Source organism: Oryctolagus cuniculus, chromosome 2, assembly GCF_964237555.1.
Source record: "Oryctolagus cuniculus chromosome 2, mOryCun1.1, whole genome shotgun sequence".
In the NCBI taxonomy this organism is placed as follows: Eukaryota; Metazoa; Chordata; class Mammalia; order Lagomorpha; family Leporidae; genus Oryctolagus; species Oryctolagus cuniculus.
In genome coordinates, this window is record NC_091433.1 from 12,472,239 (window position 1) to 12,497,676 (window position 25,438).

Consider the following 25,438-nt stretch of genomic DNA (forward strand, 5'->3'; position numbering starts at 1 on the left):
TTCGTTTTGGATCATTTGAAGTTTAGAGAGTTTCTGATTGTATAATAACAAACCAGCAATGAGGAAGGGAAGGGCTTTGTTATTAGGAAGTAAATCTAATAGAGATCCACTTTGCCTTGGCAATGACGAAAACAAATATTAAAGCAAATAAAATCACCATGAAGAGAGCTGATCTCCTCCTTCAAACATTGCAAGAATGAGACACTTAAGAAGCTCTAATGGGCAAATATTTTGATGGGCAGAGTGTTAAACCTACTTTTCCAGATTTTCACTGTCTTGTTGCATATCTTTGTGTTCTAAATCCTTTCAACAGATAGCCTTTTTCTCTGCAAGCATTTAGCAATTCAACAAACAAGTGTAAAACACTTATCACAGACAATACACCATCCTAAGTGGTATGGAAGCTATAAGTTGAGCTTACCTATGAATTTTTAGCTTAGCATGGAACTGATTAATGTATTCTGACAAAAAAATAAAAATTCACAGGTGCTTGAACACAGAAAACATGAGATGTTTTTGAGAAGGTAGCATATGAGCTGGTTTTGAAAGATTGGTAAGATTTAAGCACGCAAGGTTGAAGGCATACGTACATAACAAGATACTATAGACTAAGTAGCAGCTTAAACAACAAAAATAATTTCTTGTAGCTCTGGAGGCTAGAGGTCCAAGATCAAGTTGCCAGCAGATTTGGTAGCAAGGGCCTGATTTCTGGTTCTTCACTGTGTTCTCACATGAAAGAAGGGACAAGAGAGTTCTCTCGAGTATCTTTATGAGACCACTATTAGTCAGCATTTCACGCTATAATGAAATTGCTGAGGCAGGCCACATTATAAAGGAAAGAGGCTGATTCTTGCTCACAGTTCTGGAAGTTTATTATCCAAGGTCAGGTGGGCCCCCACTAATTGTGTTGCTGCTGTCAGAGTCCTGAGGTGGCACAGGATATCACATGGCAAGAGACAGGGAGCACATATATCTACCTATGTCTGTCTCTACCTTTACAAAGCCACCAGGATCAGTCATGAGGACTTAATCCTAGTGACCCAATCCAATCATCTCCCAAAGGCTTCACCTCCAAACACCATTGCATTGGTGATTGAGGCTTCATCCAATGAGGCACACCAACATTCAGTCAGCTGCAGCATGGCTAGGAGGTCGTGAATAGACACACCAGAATGAGAATGCATGAAATGGTTCAGCAAATGAAACCTAGAACTCTGGCTGTGAACACTGAAAGACACAGTCTCAAACCCTAGCTGATTACAGCAGATCAAACATCTTGGAAATCACAAAACCTTGCTTTCTCTGGGATGTTGAAGCAAGTAAGATTCTGAGACGTAGAAAACACTTAGGTTCAATGAGACAGTACATTTCCCCTGCCCTCCCTCAGGCTTCCTCTTCTCTACTATCTATATCATGTATTTATGCTCAGATACATTAAGCCACCTACTCAGGGACACAAATGTTTCACAGCCTGAGGCCTGAAGTTAAATGCAATGACTCTTATTTCAACTTCCCCACTCAACCAAGATCAGCTTCCTATATCCCTTGCCTCTCCCACTAGAATTGGTCTCCTCTAGTTTTAATCATCTTGGGAACCCAGCATACATGCAACCCACCTACACCTTGCTAGGCAACCAGCAACACTGGACCAATGAGAAATGCAAGCTTAATTCCATCAAACTGACATTTGTTCTTATTATTTCTCAATATGATTTTAAGTAACAAACTGGTAACCACTATATGTATTCTTTGGGTCTATGCTTGTCATCTGTGTCAATTTATAATAATACATAACAAGTAGCAATGAACACCCAACATCTTGGGTAGAATAAGAGAGAGAGACATTTAATGGTACAATGGTCTCCTTAACTGTGCTACATAAAGGTATTTTCTAGCTCCATTTGGGGAATATCTCCCCAGTCATGGTGGGAAGAAGAAAAGGAAGATTATAAAAAAATCTGATCACTTGCAAGCCAGTAAATCACCTAGTGAGCAAAGTCACCTTCCACAAATACATAGAAACACATGAAAACTGGCCATCCCAGGGGCTGGTGCTATGGCGCAGTGGGTGCCCTGGCCTGAAGCGCCAGCATCCCATATAGGCACCAATTCTAGTCCTGGCTGCTCCTCTTCCAATCCAGCTCTCTGCCATGGCCTGAGATAGCAGCAGAAGATGGCCCAAGTCCTTGGGCCCCTGCACCCAAGTGGGAGACCCAGAGGAAGCTCCTGGTTCTTGGCTTCAGATCAGTGCAGCTCCAGCCATTGTGGCCATCTGGGGAGTGAACCAGCAGATGGAAGACCTCTCACTCTGTCTCTACCTCTCTCTGTAACTCTGTCTTTCAAATAAAATAAATCTTTAAAAAAAGAAAAGAAAAAGAAAACTGGCCATTCCTAAACATTATTAACATGTTTTTTATAACCACCCTGCTTTGCATACTGACTGCGTACCTAGGGCCTCAATCAGCTCTTTCCATAGATAATCTTCATTAAGCATCTCCTAAAGCTACAATATAGATATTATTATTCCCATTTTTCAGACAAAGAAATTGGGGCTCAAAGTTTATCTAAATGGCTGCATACCTCAAGTATGAATCCATAGAGGAGAGATTCACACCCAAAACTGTTGGATTCAAATTCCTGCTCTTTCTACATTGCCATGTGTTTGGGTCACGGAGGCACTGGGCAACGGGAACGGTCATTGTTCTCTGGGCTCAGATCAGACTCCCCCTCAGACCCTCTTATCAACATTCCCTCAACCCCTAATTTTTCTTTTCCCTCTCCAAACCCCAGAACAGCCTCAGTTTCCACTACGGTTGGGTATGACTTTCTCTCCTCTTTCTATCACGTTTCCTCTGCACATATGGAACATATAGAGAGTAAGTCTGTAGGAGAGGCCTGTGCTTTGTAACTCAGAGACAAGGCGCCTTGAGCTCTTAGGGTGTAAGTTGACCTTCACAGTGCAAAAGAGGGTCATGCACAGCAGACTCAGAAGCAGCACATGCATCATGACTATTTCCCGACATCTCTGTAATGGAGAAGATGTGAGCGTTTTAAGTCTACCTGCCTTAGTTTGAGTCCAGGTCAGTCACCTTCATCTATTTCATACTGTGCTAATTCTTGAACCCCACATGGCCTCAGTTTCCTCCTCTGTAACAACCCATTGCCGCTGGTTGACACAAGCAGTTTTATCTCACCAATTGCTGGTTGAGAGGGAGAGGGAAGACATCATCTACACCCCAATGGTGTCTCCATGTCTCTGTGAACTAGATTCTTTGAACAAATCCCTGTTTTTCATCTCTCTAAACCTGTTATGCACCATTTAGATAGAACTTAAGGGTCCCTGACCCCACCCTCCTTTCTCAGACCCCTTACCCACTGCCAGCCTCTCTCTCCTGAGAGCAAATCAATAGTTTCCTGGTTTGCCCACTTTCCCTTTCTCTACCAATTTATTCTCCACTCTGATCCCAGATGGATCTTTTAAAGTGCAAATATATTCATACCACATGCATACTTAAAATTCTTCAATCTTTCCATCTTGCCCTCAGAATCAAGTTCAAGCTCCTTGGGGAGAGCTATATGGCCCAGGAACCATCCTGCCCTCATCCCATCATTTCCTCTCCCTGGCCACAGTGAACCTCTCTCAGTTCCATTAAGGGGCCGTACCCTTTCCTGCCTCAGGGCCCCAAAAGTGCTTTCCTCCTTTCCTAGAATGTTCTTCTCCCAGCCCATACCCCCACCCCAATTACTCACCCTCTCCTCTTCTGTTTAACTCTTTTTTGTCATTTAAATCTTAGCCTGAACCTCACTTGACAAGATAAGCCTTTGCTTACCCCACATGCCAACCTCTGTCATCCAATGAAAGGTATCAAAGCCTCATGTACTTCTATGCTTCTGAAACTGACTCCATTCAGAATGACTGATACAGGAATTCTTTCCACCACCATACTGTAAAGCTATACGGCAGAGACCACATCTGACCTACATCCTGCTGTATTCCTGCACAACAGGGAAACTGAGATAAGCCAAAACGTTCATGGATGCATTCACTCACTCACCCACTCCCTCCCTCTTTCATTCATCTGTTCTTCATATCACATAGGATGGGCATTTCTCTCCCTTCTACATCACCTATTCTCTGCTACCTCCAGAGACTAAGTCTGTGAGAGAACACTGTGCTGTACAACTGAGGAGAAAGACCCACAATATTAATACATAATACAGAGCAGGAATTGGACCTTGCAGTGCCAGAGGTTAGGCATCTTTCAGGTCCTCTGTCCTCAGGCCAAATTTTGCTAATAATTCTTTCCCTTTTTCCTCCTCTAATCTTAGAATGCAAAGTCCTTCACTGTGGGGAGCAACCCGGACTTAGACTAAGTTACTGGAATTAAGACTTATTCTATGCATCTGCTCTCCCACAATATGGCGTTGGGAGAGAAGAAAACAGTTTCTACACAGCTGCCTCCAGTTCAGCCAATAAACTGTAGGACCTGCTCCTGATTGGAGGAGAGCAGCGTACTCGGCGTGTGGGCAGCCGAGCACGGATTGGCAGAGGAGGACTATAAAGGAGGAGAGAGACGGCATGCACCAGGAACATCTAAGGGGAACATCTAGGGGAGCACCTGTGCAGCCCCCGAGAGAGCCGGCCAGCGGAGTGCCGCTCCCCTGCGGAAGTGGGGAATGTGGCCAGGGGGAACCGCCCTTCCACGGAGGTGGAAGGGACAGTAGCCAACCCGGGAAGAACCAGCAGCAAACCCGGGGAGGGCCGAGCAGACAAAAGAACAGCGCAGGGTCCTGTGTCGTTCCTCCACAAAGAGGGGGAGCGACACTTCACCCTGTCCTATATACTTTCCCAGGCGGGTGCAGAGAATGATTGACAAACCAAGTTTATAGGAAGACACCGGGAGAAGAATCTTGAGGAAAGCAACAAGATGCAAATCAACAAAGAGAGAAGGAAAGGAGAGAAAAGGGGTAATTATGAATGGCTCCTGAGAGAGCGAGACTAGAACCTCCTCACCTCACAGTGGACTAGACAATTCCTCTGAATTTCTACCACCCTGGTGATTTACAACGCTTATTGCTCAAACCTGAAATAAATGACTGATGAGGTATTTGTCAAAACTCCCCAGTTATGCTTGCAAATGGCTGGTTGTTTAATACAGTTGTCCTTCAGCACACACTATGACTATCCACCAAAAGCTATTTCTTCCCTCTTCCTTAGTAATAGAATTGAAGCTGTATATTTCCCAGGCTCCTTTGTAGCTAGCTCTGCATCCTAAGTACACAATTAAAATTGGACTGATGGCATATGAATGGCAATGACATGAGGAAGCTCTACATTATCTCCAAACTTCTTGTCCTCCAGATCCTCCAGTTCCTTTCATAGAGCTGCATCACAGCATGAAAAGACGAAGCCCTAATGAATGGCAGAGTCATAGGACAAAAGGAAGGAAACTTGGTCTGTGGACAGTCATATGCAGCTGGGACAATGTGCCAGCCTCAATCACTCACCTTGGAAATGTCACATAAGAGAGCGATAAACTTCTGCTTCCCTTAAGTCTTGGTATTTTCAGGATATCCTCATTATCGCAAGGTAGGCTTTACCCATATTTTTCTATATCCAAAGATGCAGTGCTGAGTTTTCAATGATTAGAAAAGAGCTTCAGGAATAAGTGTTGCCTCAATAGCACATAGCGATTCTTGACACTACTCCCATTAGATTCATTTGGCCAGGCAAACAATGCACATTTAATATTATTCACATTAAATTTAAATGCATTTTTAATCCCTTATTAAAATATATGTGAATCTTTTATCCACTTATCTATTAGCTAGGTTCATATGCAAATGACTTCAAGTCTTGGCTCAAATTCTGCCTCCAACCAGAAGTTTTCCCTGAACTCTTCCCACAGCAACTACCACACTCTCCTTTTTGGACATCCCACGTCATCATGGTGGAAAGTCTCCTCTACCTGCCTAGAAAAGTAACTCTGCAACATCCCTCTTCTGCCAAGTTGTAAGCTGCATTATTACTTTGAATAATTCCCTTGTTATGCATTAAGTTTTTGCCAAGTACTGGGCTGAGTGCAAGGGTTAGAGACAAATGACATGCAAGGCTTCCCCCTGAAGTCTGTTGGAGGAACATAAAGGCTAAAAGGACAATACATTTTTGTATTCCACATGTGTTACATCTCAATCATGAATCTGCAGAACTGGTTTCTTCACCCCCCTCATTCTCTCTGATGATTCCTAAGTGCTTATCTCTAGGGCAGGCTTCTCTGCTCTGGATCCACTGATGACAGCCTCCCTGGGGTGATGACACACTGACACCTGGGTCCTATCTTCATGCTTCTCCAGTCATCAAGAACTACTTTGGTGGAGCCATCATTGTGGTATAGTGGGTAAAGCTGCCTGCTGCAGCTCTGGCATCCCATATGGACACCTATTCCTGTCCAAGCTGTTCTATTTCTAATCCAACTTTCCTAGTAGCCTGGAAAAAGCAGTGGAAAATGGCTGAAGGGTTTGGGCCCCTGCCATTCATGTGGACACTTGGATGAAGCTTCTGGCTCATGGCTTCAGCTTGGTCCAGCTCTGGCAGTTGCAGCCATCTGGGGAGTGAACCAATAGATGGAAGATCTCTCTCTTTCTATCTAACTTTCAAATAAATAATAAATAAATCTTTAAAAAAAACTTCTCTGGCTCCAAACTCATCAAATTGTCTGCATATGTATAGTTTGTTGTCTATCAGTTGTACCCCAATAAAGCTGTTACAGTAATAATAGCTGTCCAGGAATGAACCAGAACAGAAGGACACCAAAGAGTATGTGGCCTTGTCCCTGTCCCTAAAGAGCTCTACTGTGTGACATGAAAGTCTTATACACAGCTGGCTTACAGGGAGCTTGAGCTGAGTGCTGCAGGTGAATCTAGAATCTCTGTTATCTGGGCTTCTTCCTTTAGTCTTCAGATTTTGACATAAAAGATCTTCTTATGATATGTCTTCAATCCAAAAGCATTTTTTCAATTGTGAGATCAGAGACAACCAGACCCAAGACACTAAATCAAACAAATTCAATAAAAATGTAACAATTGAGACCTGATTATGAAGGGTTAGCAGCAATGGGACTTAGTTATCCATTTAATTTCCTTATTTATTTACTTATTCAACATAGCCATCTTGGTAAAAGACAGGAAATAAGGTAGAATCCATATTTGTCAGTGAATCCAACACAAGAAATGGCATATGGAGAAAGGGAGGGCTCGGCAAATATTTGCTAAATCCCAGCTGATTTTCGTAAGCACCCACGCCTCTCCTCTGATCCAGCTGGGATACATCCTGTATTTTTTTAGCTCAGGGCTTAGGTATAGCCTGAGGCTGCTGAGAGAACAAGGTCAAGGTTAATTAGAAACAGTCAAAATTCCCATAATGACAGGACTCGGGACTTTGCAGGACAAGTCTTCAGAATTCATGTGTGCTCAAGTTCTTTCTTCATGGAAGAAGGAGAAGGAGTCTCCAAGAAAACCTAACACAGGCTCAGTGGCTTGGGGAGAGCTACAAAGCACAGTGGAATGGGGTGGGTGACAGCTGTAAGAAATTAATCGATGAGCGCATTCACATTTCTTTAGGAACTTTAATTCCATTCCGAAGAGTAGGATATTTCCCTGGATTTTAAGATAAGAATAAGTTAAGATGCAACACTGCTATTACAGTTTCTAAATCAAATGCACTGTGCATCCTATTTTCTAATTCTGCATTCTTGACTCCCATTGGTTTGGCAAAAAAAAAAAAAAAAAAAAAAAAAAGGACATTGACAGTAAATGCTTGGGCAATTAGCAGTGACTTTCACCCTGGAAGAAACTGGAGCCCAGGATGCTGATTCTATCCAGGCAAGAGTACTCATCAGATCAATAGTGTCATTAGCAGCAGTCTCCTGAAGGAAGCTGCCCCCACACAAAGCTGACACTTAATCTGTCTCACATGACCATGTGTGCATATGTACAAAGTCTCCAAAGAGTGAAGGGCCAGGACAGGAGACAGGGGGAAGGGGTTAGCACAGCCCAGGTGAAAAGGAGCATGAGGCCCAAGAATAACCAGCTAACTGCACGTGGGAGTCAATTGCAGCCAAGCCATGCAGGGGACTTTCACAGCTAGAGTCTAAAGGAAGAGTGGTTCAGACTCTGCCTCCAATAGTGCTTCCTTGGATATCAACTGTAATCCTACAATGCTGACTGCAGCCTAGGATGGTATACCCAGCACTGTGGGAGAGGTGAGAACCAGCATGTCTTGGTGGCTTCAGATTTAGTGCTAAGAGAAGCCCTGTGCTGCAGCAATGTAGCTTACGAGGAAAGATGAGGCTAGGGAGGTGAGCTGTCTCCCATGCAAGGTAGTTTGGACTTCCTCCCTAGGGCAACAGAGAGGCATGGCAGAGGTCAAAGCATGGGAGTTTCCTGGTTGCAGGCCTGTTCCGTAGAGGCTGTGCAGAGAAGAGATTAGCACATTGTTTCCCTAAGGAAACACTCCAGACACCCCCACTCCAGACACCATTCTGAATCAGGATGGGAGCCCAGATGTCTGTGCCTGAATGAGTTAGAGAAGCACTGAATCCGACATCAGTGTAACTGACAGGTGGTTAGGACACTGCTTTGTGGCCAACAGAGGAGTGAGAGGACCCTAATGTGGGCAGTGGTTGTCCCTAGTAGGAGAGGACTTGAGCAGCATTAGCTGCCCAGAGGAACAAGCCTCTGACTCCAGGTGCTGTGGGAGAGGCAGTTCCAGGAATTCTTACGGGTTCGTGGGTTGCTTGGAGGGAAGTGCTGTTTGCTAAGAGAGGAGAGGTAGCTGGAGAGGAGAGTGGAGAGCATGGGGGTCTCCCGCATTGCTTCCCTCCCTCCCTCCAGCTCCACAAGCATTTGCTCAGTTTCTCCCTTGGGCATTTCTAGATGACTCTAGGGGAGCACAAAGGTCCCCAAACTTCAGGGTGTGTGGGCATCCCAGGGAGGCTGCAGTTGGTTGACCCCAGGTAGACAACTCTGTCCTAGAGGAAGACACGAGGGAATCACCAGAGTGTGTGGTGGTTAAGAGGCCAAGTCCCAGAGCACTAGCCTGCCTGGAATTAAATGAAATGTTTGAGAGGACATTGTTTTGCACTGAGCTCCTGCACTAGAACCCAAAAACCAAAGCAAAAGGAGTCACTCATGCTAAAGGTTCGCAGTACCAACTGGAAACCAAGCTGTTTATCTCAGCTTCTGAGAAATTGGGAGAGAGATACCAAGTACCCAAACAGGAAGTCCCCTCTGCTTTAACCTTTACACAGGAAGTACTTTGAAATGACCAAGCTGCTTTTTGTTCTTTGTTTATGCCTTCTTTGGCCTTTTCCTATCTATAAATAACCACTGTCCATAGGACTGAGCAGAGCTCTTTTAACCTTTTCTGGCTCTGAGAGCTGCCTAAATCATGAATCACTTTTTTGCTTAAACTCTGTTAAATTTGAGGCTTTATTATTTTTTAATCGCTGGTTTCATGATTTCTTTTTTACTAACTAGCTATGACATCTTGGGTAAAGTCACTCAGCCTCCATTTCCTTATCTGTAAAATGGGCGTGATAATGATAGGACACAGAATTTTAGGATTGTTAGGAGAATGAAATGAGTTATTACAAAAATTTAGAACTTCGCAATGTAGTATAACCTATTAGCTGTTCTTGGTGCCATTATGATCATTTTTATCCATCCATGACAGTGGAGAGATTGAGGAATCACTCAAGTCCTCTAGGAACGTAGGCACTAGAGGGATCCCCTCACCCTGGGTTGGTTTTAGCAGCGATCATTTGGATTCCAACTTCATGGGGCAGGCACTGCCTCTGCCTTCTCTCTCACTGCCTGTCCTCCTGTTTGCCTCCCCCGCATCTCAGCATGGATCAGGAGACACCAAATAGGATCTGAGGACCCATTAGGATATTTCAAAAAGTTTGTGAAAAATGGAATTAGAACATAAGTTTATTTTGGCGAAAAAAATTTTGAACTCTGTGTTTTTCATAGTGTTTTCCATGAACTTTTTGAACACTCCTTCCCTACTTCCCCCAATATTCAGGGAGTGGCTGGGCTTAAAAACAAGTACTTCCATGGGCTAAAGAGAGCTTACATCCATGCATTTGCTGAACACTTTGTGGTTCCAAGGCATGGGAGACAGGGTCCCTGCCTCCACTAGCACTCTGCCTAGGGTCACAGCCTGGGCATAGAACAGACCCCTTCAGTATAGAGTAACAAGGTACAAACAGCAGTAAGAGGATTTAGAGGAGAGAGCTCTTATTTCTCCCCAGACCCTTTTCCACTTAACAATTTGCGTCTCACTCTGCAATCCTCAAAACATAAGAAATCTGCTATTGGAACAGGAAATGCCAAGATAGCACAAACTCTTTTTTTTAATGTCCCATCTTTTCTAATCTGGGTTTTGGAAGCAGGGCCCATTGGCAGGAGGAGAGAAAGCACAATCCAAGATTGGAACAGGCAGTTGTCCTGGAGCATCATGGGAAATGGCAAATAACACCCCACAACAAAATAGCACAGGGCAGAAGCAGAGCTGGGTCCCCAGTGCCGGGACTGAATCAACTTCCTGGTTTCAACTGTGGTTGGCTGAATAAATGGATGGACTAAAATAGAATCCCAGAATGGGTTTTGACAACTAAATAAAGGGAGAGGCTCAGGGGCACTAACAGAAACCTCCAGAGACAGAAAGATTGTGGAGGGAAGAAGAAAAACGTTGAAAGAAAGAGAAAAAGGACCAAAAACAGAAAGCTCCCAAGGAGGAAGGACCTGAGAGAGGGCCCAATGATGGAGAGCTCTCATAACTTCTTTCTCAGCTGGTCCAGGGGAGCAGGGAAACGTGATCATGAAAGCTGGAGCAAGACACCAAGAAAAGGGTCGGCAGAAGGCAGTGCATCTGATAACCCAGCCTTAGGCTTGGAATTAGACGATGTTTCTCCCAAACAGAGGTGAAGTGACATACTGATTAGGAAAAAAACGTGTTCTGTGATCCCTGCAGGGCAAACAGCCTTTTTCCCCCGAATCTCTGAAAGAAGGATCTTCTCATCCAACCATTCTCATTAGCCTCACTACTCTTTCATGGCACAGAAAGGCCATTTCACTGAGACATATCTGGGCGAGGCTGCGTCTTCACCAGCATCTCCTCATACAACTGGTTATTTATATGGAGAAATAATGAAACACCTTGTTGGTGAGACAAACATCAAAGTGCAAAAGGCTTGCTCAGGCAGGAAATGGAGGAAAACTACTGCTTCCTTCCGTCACTGACCCCTGAGCACAAGTTGCCTTCAAACTGAGGTGTTTGTCATTTTCTCTTCATTTATTTATTATCTTTTTCTGTTGTTCCTGTTTACAGTTCAATAAATATCCAGAGGTGGAGAGGCTCCAAGATGGCAGAATAGGGAGGGAGCGCACTGATAGTCCAGGAAAAGATAGTTCAATAAAAGTGGAGATACTCTAGTTTCAGGGAAGAATTATGAAAAAAACTGCAGAGGAAACTCTTCTGAAACTAGTGGGACATGGTGGACCTACGTGGAGGGCACAGGCACCCATGGCTCAGGACCCCAGCCACCATGTCTTCACACCAGCGCTGGAAAGGGAGGTGAGGTGAAACTGCAGTAGCCCGAGACACTGGCAGAAAAGTGGAGGAAGAGCCTAGAGGGAATGAGGCTAGAAGCCCCATGGTAGAAAGTTCACCAGCCTAACTAGAGGGACCGGTATGGACACGACTCTCTCTCCACTCACCTTACAAAGGCGAGCAAGACAAAGAACAGGCGCCATTTTGGACATACGTAACAGCTGCACAGGTCAGGGCTGCGCCTGCCCTCAACAAAACAGAAAAACCTGACTCTGGTGGGGAGAAATAACAGGAGTTTAAGACCTAGTGAACGTGTGGAGCTTATGAACTGGGACTGTGAAAAAAACAGAGGATGTGTGGGAGAACACATGGAGTGCCTGAGATGTACTCTCAGTGGGAGATGCCACAAACTTGGTAACATTTGCAACCTGGTTGGAGATTTTAGGGGAATCTGAGCTCACACCCAGGACTGAACAGATCCTTTGTGTGGTCCTTGGGACAGAGCAGACGAATATTATACCCACTGGGGCTAATGCTCAGGCACTGATTGCCTTCAAGGAGAACAGCTCAGCTCTCCGGAATTACTTCCTTTCTGAATAAAAAAAAAAAAGAGAGAGAGAGAGAGAGATTTACCACGCCAAACCTGGGTGTGTCACTTTTGGCACATCCTTAACCCTGAAGAACTGAACAGAGCTCTCTGGCCACACACCCACCACAAGCCTCTAAATATTCACCAAAAGCAGAATGTCCACTTAATCTAGAGTCATAGTGTAATAAGAAAAGCCACCACACCAATGAAAAAAAGAATAAACCAAAGAATATCTCCACAATGCCAAGCAATAAATGAAGAAACCAAGGACACAAGAACAAGGAAGACATTATGACGCCCCCAAATGAACATGACACCCCATTTCAAGATTATGAAGATGATGAGATAGAAGAAATGCAAGATACAGATTTAGAAAAATTATGATAAGAACACTTAGAAGTTTTCAAAAACAAATTCATGAACTACAGAAATCCTTACTGGACAGGATAGAAAATTTCTCTCATGAAAATGAAATCTGGCCAGTGCCGCAGCTAAATAGGTTTATCCTCTGCCTGCAGTGCTGGCACATCGGGTTCTAGTCCCAGTTGGGGCAACAGATTCTGTCCCAGTTGCCCCTCTTCCAGGCCAGCTTTCTGCTGTGGCCTGGGAAGGCAATGGAGGATGGTCCAAGTGCTTGGGCCCCCATGGAAGACCAGGAAAAGAACCTGGCTCCTGCTATCAGATCAGCGTGGTGTGCTGGCCGCAGCACATGAGCCATGGTGGCCATTGGAGGGTGAACCAATGGCAAAAGAAGACCTTTCTCTCTGTCTCTCTCTCTCTCTGTCTACTCTGCCTGTCAAAAAGAAAGAAAAGAAAAGAAAATGAAATCTTAAGGAGGAATCAAAATGAGATGAAGAGTCTAGTAGAACATGAAATTGTGATATTGAAGAGAAATCAAAATCAAATGAAGAATTCAATGAAACAAATGACAAATGCATTTGAGAGCCTTAAAAACAGAATGAGTGAAGCAGAAGAGAGAATATAAGACTTAGGAGACAGAGCACAGGAAAGAAAACAGTCAAACCAAAGAAAAGAAGAGGAAATTAGAAATCTAAAAAATATTGTTGGGAACCTACAGGATACTATTAAAAAAAAAAAACACACAACATTCGGGTTCTAGGAGTTCCTGAAGACATGGAGAGAGAGAAATGATTAGGTCTTTTTAGTGAGGTACTAGCAGAAAACTTCCTGGGTTTGGAGAAGGACAGAGACATCCAAGGACAGGAAGCTCATAGAACCCCTAATAAACATGACCAAAAGAGATCCTCACCACAACACATTGTAATCAAACTCCCCACAGTGAAACACAAAGAAAAGATCCTAAAATGTGCAGGAGAGAAACCTCAGATTACTCTCAGAGGATCTCCAATGAAATTCACAGCAGACTTCTCATCAGAAACCCTACAGGCTAGGAGGGAATGGTGAGATATAGCCCAGGTACAAAGAGAAAAAAACTGCCAGCCAAGAATATTATATCCTACAAAGCTCTCATTAGTGAATGAAGGTGAAATAAAGACTTTTCATAGCAAACAGAAATTGAAAGAATTTGTCGCCACTCATCCAGCCCTGCAAAAGATGCTTAAAGATGTGTTACACACAGAAACACAGAAACACAGTCATCAATATGAAAAAAGGTAAAGGAAGAAAACCTCACAGTAAAAGATCACACGAAGTTCAAAGCATATATTAGAAAATCTTTGGGAAAATGGCAGGGCAAAGTTACTACTTATCAATAGTCACATTGAATGTTAATGGCCTCAACTCTCCAGTTAAAAGACACTGACTGGCCAAATGGATTAAGGAACAAAACCCATCTATTTGCTGCTTACAAGAAACACATTTTTCCAGGAAAGATGCATGCAGACTGAAAGTGAAAGGTTGGAAAAACATATTCCATGCCAGCAGAAACCAAAAAAGAGCTGGCGTAGCCATCTTAATATCAGACAAAATAAACTTTAACACAAAAACTGTTAAGAGAGACAAAGAGGAACACTATATAACAATTAAGGGATCAATTCAAGAGGGAGATGTAACTATTACAAATGTAAATGCACCTAATTACAGAGCATAGATTTATTTAAAAGATATGTTAAGGGACTTAAAGGGAGACTTAGATTCCAATACAATAGTATTGGTTGACTTCAATAATCCACTTTCAGAAATAGATCAACCGGACAGAAGATCGACACTATTAGCCCAAATGGATCTAACAGATATCTACAGAACTTTTCATCCTACACTTAAAGAACTTACATTCTTCTCAGTAGTACATAGAACCTACTCTAGGATTGAGCACATATTAGGCCATAAAGCAAGTCTCAGCAAATTCAAAAGAATTGGAATCATAAAATGCAGCGTCTCAGACCACAGTGGAATAAAGCTGTAAATTAGCAACTCAGGAATCCCTAGAGCATATGCAAACACATGGAGACTGAACAACATGCTACTGAGTGAACACTGGGTCATAGAAGAAATCAAAAGAGAAATCAAAAACTTTCTGGAAATAAATGAGGATAACAACACAACATACCAAGACTTATGGGATACAGCAAAAGCAGTGTTAAGAGGAAAGATTATAGCAATAGGTGCCTACATCAAGAAATGGGAAAAGCGCCAAATAAATGAGCTTTCAACACATCGCAAGGATCTAGAAAAACTGCAGCAAACCAGACCCAAAACTATTAGGAGAAGAGAAATAATTAAAACTGGATTTCCATGTGCATAAGCATGAAGCAAGACCCCTACCTTAAACCTTACACAAAAATCCACACAACATGGATTAAAGATCTAAATCTATGACCCGAAACCATCAAGTTATTAGAGAACACTGGAGAAATCCTGCAAGATATAGGCACAGGCAAAGACTTCTTGGAAAAGAGCCCAGAGGCACAGGCAGTGGAAGCCAAAATTAACAATTGGGATTACATCAAATTGCAAAGTTTCTGTACTTAAAAAAAAAACAGTCAGGAAAGTGTAGAGGCTACCAAAAGAATGGGAAAAAAATATTTGCAAACTATGAAACAGATAAAGGCAAACAAAAAAGTGGTCTGCACCTTAATGTTTATTGCAGCTCAATTCACAATAGCTAAGACCTAGAATCAACCTAAATGCCCATCAACAGTAGACTGGATAAAGAAATTATGGGATATATACTCTACAGAATACTATACAGCAGTAAAAAATGAAATCAAGTCATTTGCAACATAATGGAGGAATCTGGAACACATCATGCTGAGTGAAATAAGCCAGTCCCAAAGGGACAAATATCATATGTTGTCCCTGATCGGTGACAACTAACCGAGCACCAAAAAGGAAACCTTTTGAAGTGAAATGGACAGTATGAGGAACAGTGATTTGATCAGCCCTTGTCCTGACTGTCAAGGAACAACTTAATACTTTATCCCTTTTAGTATTTTTTTATTCTACTTGATACTATTGGTTGAACTCTTTAATTAAAACACAATTATTCTTAGGTGTTTAAATTTAACTGAAAAGTGATCCCTGTTAAACATAAGAGTGGGAATAAGAGAGGGAGGAGATGTACAGTTTGGCACATGCTCAATCAGACTGGCCCCGAATGGTAGAGTTAGAGATGTGCCAGGAGATTCCAATTCAATCCCATCAAGATGGTTGTACCAATGCCCTCTCACTAGTCCAAGTGATCAATTTCAGTTCACAAGTGATCATAATGATAGGATTAAGAGTCAAAGGATCACATAAACAAGAATACTAACTGATAGAATTAAAAAGGTGAGAACAGCCTAACATGGGAAGCGGGATACACAGCAGACTCATAGAATGGCAGATGTTAAACAGCACTCTGGCCTCAGAATCAGCCTTTAAGGCAGTCGGATCCGGCTGAAAAGCCCATGAGAGTATTTTAGGCATGGAAATCCAAGACACTCTGGCAAAGAAAAGACCTAAATGAAAGATCTCTGCAAATGAGATCCCAGTGGAAAGAACCGGCCATCAAAGAAGGAGGTACCTTTCTCTGAAAGGAGGAGAGAACTTCCACTTTGACTATGACCCTGTCTGAATAATATCAGAGTTGGCGAACTCAAAAGGCTTCCATAGCCTTGGCAACTCATGACTAGAGCCTAGGGTGATCACTGACACCATAAACAAGAGTGTTAATTGTTCAATCAACAATAGGTGTTCCTGTGCACTTACTCCCCATGTAGGATCTCTGTGTTGTCCAATGTGAAGTAGTGCTATAACTAGTACTCAAACAGTACTTTACACTTTGTGTTTCTGTGTGGGTGCAAACTATTGAAATCTTTACTTAATGTATACTAAATTGATCTCCTGTATATAAAGATAATTGAAAATGAATCTTGATGGGAATGGGAGAGGGAGAGGGAGATAGGATGGTTGTGGGTGGGAGGGAAGTTATGGTGGGGAAAAAGCCACTGTAATCCAAAAGCTGTGCTTTGGAAATTTATATTAAATAAAAGTTAAAAATTAATTTAAAATAAATATACAAGACAGTTTTTTGCATTTTAAGAGGTGTATATATATTCCTGTTATAAAGATAGTGATTATATCCACAGACCCTCACTTATTCCTCTTATCTTGAAAGATATTCTATCAAAAAATCATAAATGTATACTATGGGGAAATAAAACAATAGGCAAAGTGGCAGCCAACCCTAGTCTTACAACTCAAAGAAAATTATTTTTTTAGAATTCTTCCCAGGCTTTTGGTCCCCATCTATACACTATCAAATCTGCTTTCTAAAACAATCCCATTATCATTGGTTAGTTACTTGGAATTTTTTAAAAGGATGTAGTGAATTTATGCTCTTCTTGCCTGTGCAGCATCTAGTCCACCTTTTTGGCTATTACTTTTCTAGTGAATACACCTGGTGCAATGTCACTTGGAATGTTCTGTGTCTCCTAACTGGGGAGGGCATCTGAGCCAAGTTAGGCCAATCAGATGCTCCACCGCTAGAATTTGAACCTTGAATAAAAACTGAAATGGTTGAAGCTCCTGCATCCCAGTGCAGTTTCACCAGAGATTTCACATAGCTCATGCCACCCACCTCCTGAAATAATTTGGTTCCTGAGCCTACTTTTCCAAACTTTTGTTCAATTCTATGAACTGTTTCACATTATGTTAGTGAATATCTTTTTTTTTTTTACTTAAGGCAAGAAGAGCCTATTCCTGTGGCTTGCAACTAAAGAATCTTGAATGACAATGAGTATAGGGGTAGCAAGAGGTGTTATATTATCTGAATAATATGGGAATGTGTTCTGCAAATATTGCTTAATTGCTTGTGGGCAAAATGCCATCCATTGAGACGTTCCCAGATGCCATAAAGCACAGGACAGCACTAACCAGTGTCTCAGCTAGACTTAGGAAGATTGATAGAAATGTGGCTTCTGGAGCCAGAAGGGCTGGGTTAAGTCCTCAGTTGGCCATGGGACAAGGAGCAGGTTGTTTAAGCTCCCTATTAGTTTCCTTTCCCTAGGAAGGTGAAAATAATAGAGCCATATTAAAGGTTTAAATGACAAAATACATGTACAGGCTTACAAGAGAAATGCTGCATACAATGCTAGTCATTAATAACACCATTCATCCATGAGGATTTGGTCTTCAGACTCAGGTGATTGAAAAGAATCAGCCTTTTGCATGGGTTTCGTTTCTTGTGCTTTATCTGAGAATCTTTGCCACCCAATGGGAATAGCAGGTTTTATGGACTGTACTAGTGGAGGTTAATTTCCTTTCTTGCTATTTGTTTTCTATTTCTTTTGGATTCCTGAATTCTTTTGGATCTATGAAGTGTTCCATTTCTTCCTCTAGCTGGATAGATAGATGATGGATAGGTGATAGGTAGATAATAAATCAAATAAAACCACCATCATTTCAGTTATTACATCCTTAACTTTAAGGTCTAACATAAATATATCCTACTTATGGCATATAAACAAATAAATATGAATGATATAAAGTACAAGCATAATATATAATACACTAACTTTTTACAGTGGATCAGGTGAGAAACTTAGGATCTTCTGATTTTTGATTCCTATACCCACCCCATACTTTACATGGGACTGTTAGTGTGTATCTGAGGCCCTGACAAAGTTCTTCTGTTCTATGGGGTTTCCTCTGGCTTCTATTGGGAAGTTGGGCTGAAAACTCAATCAAATTTTCAGATTTAGATCACCTGAAGACAAGCTTCAGTTTTTGGGGGTGCTGGTTTATTTCCTGTCCTTTCTCCTCTTAAGTATTTCTTACTAGCGTTTCTCAGCTTCAGTACTACTGACATTTTGGACCAGAAATTCCTGCTGACAGAAGCTGTAGAGTGTTCAGCAGCATCTCTGGCCTCTACCCACTAGATGCCAGTAGGACACACCTCAGTTGTGGCAACCAAAATGCTTCCAGAGAACATCAAATGCCCCCACTGAGAGTGAAGAACTACCATCCTAGGGTGTAGCCCTAAAGGATCCTAGCCCAAACCTCAGCCTCTGATATGGCCAAAGCTCCACTAATCTCAGCTTCTTTGTGGCCAATCAGGAATGAGAGGAAAGCTGCTCTCAGCAGGGTCCTCAAACTTTATCTTTCCTTGTCCAGCAGGGCTGAAATCACGGATTCCTCCAGCCTTGAGAACCCAACCAGCACCTTCACACATACATGTATGTGCATGTGTGTGCTTGCTTTTCTAGTTCTCAACTGGAATACTGATATGAAATAACCTAGCTCATGACAATCACTTGGAAATAGATCTTAAATAATTTCTGTTGAATATAGATGTACAGGACTGTTTGTTCTTTGCAGAGTTCATTGATGCAGGTACCACGAGGGAATGTGGTGCAAATGATAGCAGACCTGTTCTTACAGGAGTTTGGGATGGGATCATTCTGTTAGAGGGCATTGTGGATTGTATGTTTGGAAGCAACCCTGCCTCTGCTACAGTTCAAGCAGCTGTCCTTACAGCAGCCTACTCTCTATAAGAATATGCATACAATTTTTAAAGCCAAAATTAAAAGATTTCAGTTGAGCTACAAAATGCATCCATATCTCAGAAAATAAGAAGTCTATAGTAGGAAACTGTGAAAAATGTTTATTACAAGCTAAATTCAATCCCCTTCTTTTTACCAGCTGTGTGACCTTGGCCAAGTCAAAGCTCAGGGTCTTCTGCAAAATGAGACTGTAGGATTAGATAATCCATCACTGCTGTTGCTTCTAGCCCTGGCAGACAAGAAGTCTATCAGGAAATAGGTCTGTGATCATTTAGAACACCAAGCACAGCCGAAGGAAGTGGCATGTTTATGAAAAATCAGCCACATCTAATTGACCCATTCCCATGCTGAGTGATGTTCCCAGTGGTGAACGTGAAGGAAACCCATGAGACATGGGCTACCTGGTTACCAGATGCACCTGAAAACATGCATCACATGTCCCAGAGAAATGGAAGAAGAGGCAGTATGGACAGTTTAAAGTCACTCCTTGATTCCAAGTCCCAAACAATCCATACTGGCAGGTCGAAAGGGATGTTACATATGCAGTCTCTGGGGTTTGGAACCCATGCTTCTGCACAACACCCCTCTGCATGTACTCCCCCAGAGTGGTACTAAAATAAGACAATTTTGTGCCACAGATTTCCACTGAAGTTTTTGGGGTACCAGGAGGTATTTCAAGCACAGAGTATTTTGAACCCCTGGAAAGATATTTTTCCCTCCCTGCCACAAAAGCTTTGTGGCTTCTCCCTTCTCTTCACAGGCAACCTGTAAACTCACTTGGCTCCCTCATGTCTCCTAGCATAGGCTCCTACACCCTGGTAACTTCATATTTTGTCCACCACTGAATATTCAAAATTCTGCATTATTTTGCAGTGCAAAATATGAGTATATTTTAGTCTCTATGGATCTCCTCTTCACACAGCCAATGTGTGCCTAGGATGGGGCAGGGCAACACAAGAGGGGGCTTACCTGCTTCCACTAAAAGGCCTACTGAGAAATTTTCAAAACTGTAAACTTATCTCCCCAAGAGAAAAGTTTTTCCTTTAATATACAGTTGGCATTTGAGAGATCTTCTCTAACACAGGGATTCTGTGGTGTTTCTTGATTTGTCTTCAAATGGCTCAATGTTTAGGAAACAATGAGCACCAGCTCCCCACAGTCAAGGAAGGGAGGATTAAGGCTCACAAGTGGTGTGGATCAAAGCTTCCTAGAATACAGTGATGATTGTCACGCACTTGCAAATCTCCTTTTTCTTTTGTGCATTTGGTACAAACCTGAATATGCTCTCATCCTCATTCAATAAACAGAAGCTGAAAATCCAGTAGAAGCATGAAGCAGTGACAGAGGATGAAAGAGAGTAAAAGTGATTTGGAGGAGAAAAAAATACAAGCACTGATCTACAGCCCAAGGGAATAAAACATCTATGCCAGAAAAAGGAAAGGACTAAATAAGATTCAGAATTTGAGTCCCCAAAATACCAGCCTCTCCTCTTGCCTCCCTTTGGTGCTGGTGGGGAGCTGTGAGCGCTTCCCGCAGACATTTGCATGCTCCTCATGCTCCACCAGGGAAGCGAGAGATAGCAAGACAGATGGCTCTAGGAAGTGTGGGTGTCTGACGTCAAGTTTATCAGCCAAATGGTGTTTTCCAAGCTCCACTCTCCAGAACCCATCTATAATGGACCCACTACCTCAAGCCATGCCTGCTTCATTTCTATTTTATTTATTTACATGAGAGGCAGAGAAACAAAAAGAGACAAAGAGAAAGAGAGAGCTCCCATCCACTGCCTTATTCCTCAAATACCTGAATAAGCCAAGGCTGAGCCATGGCTGAAGCTGGAAGCCAGGAACTCAATCTAGGTCTCCTTCATGGGTGGTAGGAACTCAATTATCTGAGCCATCTCCTGCTGCCCACCACGGTCTACAAAGTCAGGAAGCAGGGAACAGGAACCGCAGCCAATGTAAGATACTCTGATGCTGGACATGGGCATCTTAACCTCTAGGCTAAAGGCCCACTCCAAACCATACCCAACTCTGAATCCTCTCCTGCCTTCATCATCATCTTTCTGTCTTCTAACAAGATCAGTGATGCCTCTTGCTGGTCGAATGTGTGCTCTCTGTCAAACGCTGTGACCCAGGTTTCATCCATCAAGCAGCTCCATGAAGGGCACCACAGGGTCTTGCATCTGTCTCCAGCTGCCCTGACCCTGCTCCATATACTCACTGCATACATCTCAAATATTTACCACATACATGCCAGGCACTGCTCGGCACCAGGGAAACTCACAGAGAACCAATAAGAAGGTCCTCATCTTCATGGGGATTTCATTCCAGAAGAGAAAGACAATAAATACACAGTCCAGCTCCTGGTTAAAAACCTATCTGTGACATTTCGGGCCTGACCATAGGCAAGCACAAAGGCTCTCCAAGGTGGGACCCACAAGGCAAAGCCACTTTCCCTAACCCAAACTTGGAGCTCAGCTAGGCACTGCAATCTCCAAAGAGAATTACAAAATTCCCGGGCCACCTGTGCCCCTCTCTCACCACCCCAGGTTGATCCTGTATTTCCCACATTTGAATTCCCGGTCCCAATGCCTTCCTTCTTAGGTCTCTTTATCTGAAGCCTTACCTTCTTCAGGCATACCTGTCAAGTTCTCCTCCTAGATGAGGAAAAAAGGAAAAACTTGAAAACTGTTACTCCTGCTCTGACTCAGTACCCAAACTTTTCTCCCCCTACCCAGTCCCTTCTCCATCTCCAGCCCCAAAGTCCAGAAAACTGGACTCAATAGATGATGCCACATAAACTAGATCCACCTGATCTCAACTGGTGCCCTGTCCATGGGGCACCAGGGCAGTGGCTGCTTCCTCGGATTCAGCCTCTGGCTGAAAGCATCACAATGAGTGATGAAAGTCTGCACTGGGATTTCTACCTGGGGTCTTTGGTGTTTTAATCGGTTCCTCATACACCTGGGCACTTGGCTCTCCCTCCAGTGCCTCTGAACTCTGGACAAACAGGAAATAAAACGATTACATAGAATGAAAGAAGAAAGCAAATGGAATGTTTGATATTGTCTTAGAATTTTGGGAGAATCCCAAAGCCAGCAACAACAGGTCATAACTAAAACCCACCCTACCTCCAGCCAACTCTAACAAAAAATGTAAAGATGTCAACCACCTATTCAAGGCTTTGTAAGGGACAGCTAAAATCAGTCCTTGGTCCTGTGACCCACAGTTTAACACAACCTCCAATCTGTAGAGATGAGAGGACAGAGTGACGACAGATTTCTTGGGAGAGCTTCCCATTCTCTCAGTGCATAGAGACAGATAAGATGTACAAGGGCTGGGGATGCTGGAACAGTCAGTGTTGGCAGAGCCAAGAGAAAGGGTTGTCTTGGGAGTGGCCTGTACATCAGAGCACCACGGGCAAAATGCCCAAGGGGTGCAGTGGGCAGAGTGGACACTGTGCAAAGCCACCTGACCTGAGTCATCATGAAGGCACTGGCCAGTGGAGCGAGACCACTCTTGCCAACAGAGGAGCTATGAAGCCAAAGACTTTCAACCTGCAAAGGAACCACAGGCAGCTTCATGGGAGGGTAAGGCAGCAAGCCACATGGGGCAGAGAATGGCAGGACAGAGGCCCCAAGACAAGGAAGGAAAATCAGCCACTGTCATCTACCTTGACAGTAGACGTCTGAGTCAAGAGAGAACTACACATTGCCTCAGTCTCTTAAGAAGATCTTTTTGCCTGTTTACCTCCCATCACCCTCTCTTTTCTGAAAATACCAGTTGTAGTCCTGTGTGAGGCAGAGGAGGACAGAGGGAAGAGGGTGGAAGCAAAGAAGATAAGACCACATGCTCTCTTGCCACTGCTGGTCAGTAGACCTCAAATCGAGCTTGAGTCTAGAGAGAGGGAAAACACCCTAAAATGGATAAGGAACTGAAGTTTTGACAACAAATATGACTGAGCTATTTAATAGCTAAAAACAAGATGATTTCAACACTCTAAAATTATCATAAAAGCCATGGGATTTGCTTACAATCTCATCCTTGGCAAATCCTTCCCAAGCAGGTTTGAAACTATGGTGGGTGAAAAACAATTATTTCCTTATCTTACCAAATATAGCTTATTCAAATGCCAGTTACAGAGCAGGGAAAACAACTGAGAGGGAGATAGGTATGGAACCTACTGTGAAGTTTCCGGTCAGGAAGCTGAGGAACTACCTCTATGGAGAGAGAGAAAGATCCTTTGGGCTGAGGGGAGGCTCTGTGCACAGGCTTTGAGGCAGGAAAATAGGCAGCCACAGGACAATGAGGAATGCAGGATAGAGTGGGGTCTCCAGATGATTTTGTAATCAGATTGCACAAAGTGATGAGATCCACAGGGAAGACTCTGGATTGATTCTTGGAGAATTCCAGAATTTAAGCGGCAAATTGATGTGATCCAACTTTTACGTTTAAAGTCACTGTTGTTTCATGAATGAACTGAGATTGGGGCTGGCACTATGGTGCAGTGGGTTTAAGACGTTGCCTACAATGCTGACATCCCATATGGGCTCTGGTTCAAGTTCCAGCTGCTCCACTTCTAATCCAGCTCCCTGCTAATTTGCTTGGAATGCAGCAGAAGATGGTCCGAGTGCTTGGGATCCTGCACCCATGTGGGAGACCTGGATGAAGCGCCAGGCTTCTGGCTTTGGTTTGATCCAGCCCTGGCCATTACATCTATTTAGGGAGTGAACCAGCAGATAGGAGATCCTGTCTCTCTCTCTCTCTCTCTCTGGATCTCCCTCTCTCTGTAATTTTGCCTTTCAAATAAATTCATAAATCTTTAAACATTAAATTAAAAGAATGGACTGAGACAAGAAGTAAGAGTTGGGGCCTGTTAGGACACAATGTACTTTAGAAAAGGCACCATAAACTCTCATCAGTTGCTTTTCTGAAGTTTACAGACTGAAAAACCAGAAAGAGTGGTGCCCACAGGTCCTTCAAGCCCCCTGTAACTAAAGCTGTTCACTGGAATTTAACAACAGCAACAATGAAACACAGAAGAGACAGGATTCATCATGACAGCCACAAGACACACCATATACATATGTGTATATATGTGCACACACACACATATATAGGCATATATACGTACATACGCGCGCGCACACACACACACACACATATGTAAATTTGTATTTCCTCCCTTAGCTGCCAGGAAGCTCAAAGCTAAATTCCTTGCTCTAGTAGAGTAATGCTGCCACTCCCTCTCCCTCTCTATATAAACAGTTTCTAACGTCTCTAACAGAATTTCAACACAAAAATGTCCTTGTGTGGCTTTTCATGAGCCACCTCAAATTCATTTTGAAGATTCAAAGATTTTTTTTCACAACCTGCCACAAAGAGAAGAATAAGATCTTTTTCTTAACAGTTTGAAAGATGGTCCAAAAAATACAGCCAATCATGAAAAAATGTTTTGATTCTTTTCCTCTCCAACACTTTGCACTGAGCAATCTACCTCAGCTGGACCCCTGGGCTCAGCTAACCCCCATGGGCCCATGCCAGCCCCTGGAGCCGAGCAGCAAACAACTTCCCTGGAGGCCCCAGCTCCTCTTTGCATTCTGGGCTTGTTTTAATAGCTTCCGTGCTTTGGGCACTTGCTCCATTCCAGGCACCATGCAAAGCACATTACACAGACATTAATAATCCATCATCACAAAAATGCTTTGTGGCAGGAACTGCTGCTATATATCCCTAATTCACAACTAAAGCAACTGATGCAAGGGGCATTTCAGTCACATGTCCAAGGTCACCCAGATGGCCAGTAGCGCCACTAACCTTTCCACTCTGCCTCTGGTGATAAACCTTGGGATTTGAGACCTTGATACCAGTCACACCCATACTTCAGCCGACCACATGGGACATTTGTCTATGTCAGCCATAGCTCACACATCATGTCGGTCTGCCACGCACTCGCTTGGCTTGATTCTTGGCTTCTCATCACCCACCCACTTATCTTCAGGAAAGCTCTCAGGTCCTAACCCAGCTCCCTGTAGAGTAATGAGATCAAGATGGCAGTGTGCTGGATTATCTTACACTGTTCTACAGGAGCCAATCATATGTATTACCTCTCTCCTGTGCGTTCAATGGCATCATCTTGCCAGTTTGAAATCAACCATGGTAGGAATATTGACACCATGGAAACTGGCAAACATGACACAGCTGGGCTATGGGATGGGAAGCAGGGCCATGTTAACCAGCATACAACTTGGGACAGACAACGGGTTAATAT

At 43.2% G+C, this 25,438-nt stretch overlaps 1 long non-coding RNA gene across 1 annotated transcript in view; it reads right to left on the reverse strand.

The window, feature by feature from the left end:
• LOC127486441 (uncharacterized) overlaps nt 1–22,170 on the reverse strand; it is a 303,313-nt gene extending 281,143 nt beyond the window's left edge. The window contains exon 1 of the long non-coding RNA XR_007913142.2: nt 22,095–22,170. This is a non-coding gene — a long non-coding RNA (uncharacterized lncRNA). The remainder of the gene's footprint in view (nt 1–22,094) is intronic.
• Nucleotides 22,171–25,438: the final 3,268 nt, after the last annotated feature.